The sequence below is a fragment of the Miscanthus floridulus genome, chromosome 5, assembly GCF_019320115.1.
Source record: "Miscanthus floridulus cultivar M001 chromosome 5, ASM1932011v1, whole genome shotgun sequence".
In the NCBI taxonomy this organism is placed as follows: Eukaryota; Viridiplantae; Streptophyta; class Magnoliopsida; order Poales; family Poaceae; genus Miscanthus; species Miscanthus floridulus.
In genome coordinates, this window is record NC_089584.1 from 107,545,052 (window position 1) to 107,550,545 (window position 5,494).

General features: G+C 52.7%; 1 pseudogene; it reads left to right on the plus strand.

Annotated features, from left to right (window-relative positions):
* The first annotated feature begins 1,352 nt into the window (after positions 1 to 1,352).
* LOC136452941 (uncharacterized) lies at positions 1,353 to 4,566 on the plus strand (annotated as a pseudogene).
* Positions 4,567 to 5,494: the final 928 nt, after the last annotated feature.

A 5,494-nucleotide genomic window follows, 5' to 3' on the forward strand; every position in this document is an offset into this window, starting at 1 on the left:
GGACGGATCGCTCCTATGGCCACGCCACCACCGGAACGGGCCATAGGGTTCGGACGTGCCACTTCTATTGGCACGACGTCGCATAGTGATACATGTACTACCTTCGTCCTCCCTTCAACTATAAAAGGAGAGGACTTGGGCCTCGTAGGGGGAGGAAAAAGAGAGACGAACACACCGATAGAACTACACACTTCTACGCTGCTTGAGAACAACGCCTCAAGTAGCCCGCACCACCCTCGCCGAGACCTGGGGCTAGCTCCCTCTCTCACCTAGCTTGTAACCCCCTACTACGAGCACTCCGGTGCAAGGAACATAAGATCGATCTCTCAGACTGGACGTAGGGCCTCGATTGCCTGAACCAGTATAAACCTTGTGTCTCTTTGCATCACCATCCGGGATTAGGGGCACGCAGCACAAATTCACTCGTTGGTTGAGGGACCCCCGGTTCCAAAACACCGACAAGTACTCACCCATCAGGAAGCCAAGGAGGTCGGTCGCCTACGCCCACCCCCTTATTCACGGCGTATCCGGAGGATCCACCTTCTCTTCCTTCAAGCCTCCTCTTCCTTGCTCCACTACCCCATTCCACGCCGCAAGCACGGGGATTGGGGGGTTCTTCTCGCCGCGCCGCAGCGGCAAGCAGGGCCGGATTGTCTTTTTCTCTCCCAGCCGACGCCGTTAGGGTGTGGGGGAAGAGGACTCGAGCGAGATGGGGAGAGTGAGGGACTGAGGTCGCGGTCAATCGTAGTCAACACGGTCTCCACTGCCCAAGGGCAATATGGACAATTTCACTAGCCGGTTCCACCTGTAAGGGCTACCAAACGGCGAAAAACAAACAGAACAAGGATAAAATGACTCGTAAGGCAAAGAAGTTTAGAGCAGTGACATCTGTGTGCGGTCAAACTTTTTAAATGACTTATGTGTAATTATAAACGTTTTTAAGGACACACGGCTAAAAGGCTCCACATATAACCCTGGACGTAGGGATGAAAACGGATCGGATACGGACGGATATCACCGATATTACATTTGTTTTCATATTTTTGTCTGGATTCAGATTCGAATATGGATAGTGTCAACTATGTCGGATAGGATACGATTGGATATCGACGTCATAAATATGCGATTTGAGTATTCGGATACGGATACGGTATCAGATGTTGAATATCTAGACTCGGATATGGACAGATCCCAACCCCTCTAAACGGATTCGGTTTCAAATAATCGAAAAATATTCGTACCGTTTTCATCCCTACCTGAGCGCTGGCAACTGCACATTTCATTCGCTGCGAGCGCAAGCGCTGCAGTTGAGCGAGCGAGCAGAGCTCGCGATCACCGGCCGCGCGCTCGCCATGGACCCCTGCGCGTTCGTGCGCCTCACCGTGGACCAGTTCCTGCTCAAGCTCCTTGCAGTGTCGTGCCCCAGCTCCGGCGCCGGGCACCCTTCCAACTCGCCCTGCTTCTGCACGCTCACCCTCCAGGATCACCACCCCTCCTCGCTCTCCCGCACCGCGCTGCTGCCACTCGCGTCCGCCTCCGCCGCCTCGGACCCCAGCGCGGCCGCGGCCGCGGCGCACGCGGACCCCGTCGTGCTCAGCCTCGACGCTGAAGCCGTGCGGAGGCTCTCGGCGCGCCCCGCCGAGCTGGTGGTGTCCGTGCACACGGACCCGACGGGGAGCAGCTGCGGCGTCAGCGTCTCCCGCGCGCTGGGCCGGGTGCGCGTCGCCATTGACGTGGCGCGCGCCGCGGCCGGGGAGACCGTCGTCGCCCGAGACGGCTGGGTTGACGTGGGGAAGCCCGCGTCGTCGGGTTCTTCGTCAGCGGCGGCCGTCGTCTCCGCGCGCCCGCAGATCCACATGGTCGTGCGGGCCGAGCCCGACCCACGGTACGTGTTCCAGTTTGGCGGCGAGCCCGAGTGCGGGCCCGTCGTGTACCAGGTGCCCGGAGGAGCCGCCGGCGGAGGGCAGCAGCGGCAGCCGGTCTTCACCAGCCGGTTCAGCGCCGGCCGGAGGGCAGCCAGGAGCAGGTTGGTATAGGCGTATAGCTTCGCGTGCAGTTTACGTGACACATATTTCTGTCTGCTACTTGCAACATCTTCATCAATTTGCTTGCTCATTCATGCCTGTTCGGCTGGTATTAAAACCGGCTGCAGCTATTTTGTTGTGAGAAAAAAATACTGTAGATTCTAATTATTAAGCTAACTGATAAGATCAAGCGAAGGCCGTTGTCTTCGCGCTGTCAGTATTTAGTTTGATCGTCGTTCGTCGTTTGAATCTGATTTCATAGCTACTAAGTGCTTGTGTAGTTCACACTTCGTAGTTGCAGACATGCACTGGACCAAGAATGCTAGCTAGGCATGAGCGGGCATGGGTGGAGCATTAACTGTTGGTCCAAATGAACGGATGGGTACGATTAGGCTTTGTTTGATGCGCATATGTTTATCTCAGTCTACATGTGATGAAGTGGATTGGATTGGAATTAAACTAAATTTCATTTTATTTTACTTCAATACGCGTGGATTGAAGTGAATACACATATATCCAAACAAGATCTTAAGTAGCTTAAGAGAGATTGATAGAGAAATCCAATGGTCAAAAGTTTAAAACTCAAGGATCAACAGATAACTCTAAATTAGCAAACCTGGGCAAACAAAATAAGTTTACAATAATGGAGTTTGGTCATCGGATAGCGGATGGAGATTTATAAATAAGCCAGTGACAATTAACATGAGCTAGTCTGCTAGTCAAATGAAGTGTATATATCTAACTGTAACTAGTTTGCATAATTCTATTATGTCCTTTTAAAGCATCCATCCTTTCTTTTCAATTTTGCTTTTGATTTTTTTCTTCACATCTTTCATAATAGGATGCCAGCTCTTAGATACTTTGTTGGTTATCATAGGAGTACTACAAGCATTATATATATTGGCAATGGCAATGCCACTTGATAAATGTATATTGCAACCTGCGCTTAATTTTAATTTATCTATTCGCCATGGAAGCTAGCAGTTCTCGTTGGGATAAAAAATGAATTGGTGAACACATCGCTGTCTACATAATTGTTAAAATAGAAGTAAAAACAAACTAGATCCAATTTCTCATTAGCCCTGCGGTCTGAGCAATCAAGTTGGTTCTCTAGAGAAACCTCAGTGTCAGTGCTGCTCATATCCCCATACATCCAGCTAGCTAGCTTAAGACCTTCTTTAGTTCCTGAGGGTAAAATTTTAGGGCGTCATATCGGGTGTCCTATAGGGTGTTTGGATACTAATAAAAAAATAAATTATAGAATCCGTCAGTAAATCGCGAGACAAATTTATTAAGCCTAATTAACCCGTCATTAGCACATGTGTTACTGTAACACTTTATTGTCAGATCATAAACTAATTAGGCTTAAAAGATTCGTCTCGCAAAGTAGTCGCAATCTATGCAATTAGTTATTTTTTAATCTATATTTAATACTTCGTATATGTGTCTAAACATTCGATGGGATAGGATGTAAACTTTTAGTGAGGAACTAAACAAGACCTAAGGTTCTAGAAAAAAAATTACTTATAGGTAGCATTGATCAATTAAATCTGAACACATCCGTCATGCTCAGACATAGACAGACACCAACCGTGCATGTGATGGGCTTACCAACCTAGCTGTATTTTTAAATTTGCTCTACGAAGCGCACATAGCTGGCTCAAAATCTTCCATATATCACGTCCAACTCAGGAGCACGACACGAGGTCGGATTACCATCGCCATTAGTACCTGCTAATCTTGTCGCATGCACACTTGGCGCCACGCCATGAATATGATATCTGTGCGAAACTTTACTGGATTCACCAGTAATGCAACCATGCACCTGCACGTTACGTTCATGTAAACTAATCTTGCATGCGCGCTGCAAATTTTGACCAGATCGCTGACGCCGCAATTGTCCATGACCCGGAGCACCAGCCGCAGGCTGCGGTCCTGGCTGAGCAGCACCCTCCACGGCGAAGGGCGCGACGGCGCGCACTCGCGGCGCGAGCAGCGGAAGGGCTAGACGGTGACCATCCACGACCTGTCGGGGTTCCACGTGGCGGCGGCGTCGATGGTGACACCGTTCGTGCCGTCCCCGGGCTCCTGGCTCATCCTCCAGGCCACGGGCGCGGGGCCGTCCAGCTGGAAGCCCTGGGCGCGGCTCGAGGCCTGGCGCGAGCGCGGCCCCGTCGACGCGCTCGGCTACCGCCTGGAGCTGGTCTTCGACTCGGGCCCCCACGAGTGCGCCGTCCCCATCGCCGAGTCGTCTATCAGCACCAAGCGCGGCGGGCAGTTCGTCATCGACCCGGCCACGTTCCCCGAGGTCACCACGGGCGCCGCGTGGCCGTTTGCCGGCGGCTTCGTCATGGGCTCCACGGTGGAAGGCGAGGGGCGCGCGAGCCGGCCCACCGTGCAGGTCGGCGTGCAGCACGTGACGTGCATGGGCGACGTCGCGGTGTTCGTGGCGCTGTCCGCGGCCGTCGATCTCTGCATGGACGCCTGCAAGCTCTTCTCGCAGCGCTTCAGGAAGGAGCTGTGCCAGGACCAGGACGAGTGAGAGACCGACCCGAGCGAGGTGTATTAATGCTCTTGGTTTTGGCTTTTGTGCTGTGAATTGTGTGATTAATCTACCCGGTTAGCTGTTGCTATGTCTTGTGGAGGTGATGGCCCTGTGGCTGTTTTTAGTGTAGGCTGGGTCGGATCACAAGAACAGGAGGGGGTTTGTACGTGCCTCTCCCAGCTTCCTCCCGTGTTCCCGGGCGGTACCAGGGGCCCAATGCAGTAGACAGCAGGCGGAGTTGAGCGACCGGGCGTGCAAAGCCCACACCTGAGCGCTTTCAGGGCCCGTGCTTCCAGCCAGTCGAAGCTGTTCACGAGAAAGCCTCTCGCTTCAGGCATGCGCGAGCACTGGTGCAGCCGTGCTCTGGCAATGTCGCTCTCCCTGTCCTGCACCGTAGTCACCATATCCATCGTGCGGATCGGCGGCACCCCGGGATAGCGCAGCACGGTCTCGGGCATGTCTTTCTACGAGACCGCGGGGAAGTTGTACGGGAGGTGGAGGTTGACGGCGAGGTGGCCGAGCGAGGATGTGAAGAAGAAGTAGGCGGATATGGTGATTATTATTATTATTCTCTTGATAAAATGGTAAAAGGAAATGGAGACCGGGCAGAGATATGATATGGGTATTAGTGAGTGTAATAGGTTGTGTCCCATGGCTAATGGGGCATAGCTTGGTTACACTGTTTTCCCTGTCTGTGTCGGTTAAGAACCGTCCATTGCTGTGGATTCTAGTTAGGTCACAGACTTATTATCCTGAGCACACACTTGCTTATGGGAGCGGAAAGGCTCGTTGCTATCTTGTCGTGGGTTACGGCTCTTTCCGGACCAACTGATTGGAGACGGGGATGGTGGAGGCCTAAGCATCACACTGAGTCCGGGACTTAGGAGTGGGGGCTTGGAGTCCAAGTTTGGACGGGGGCCTGGAC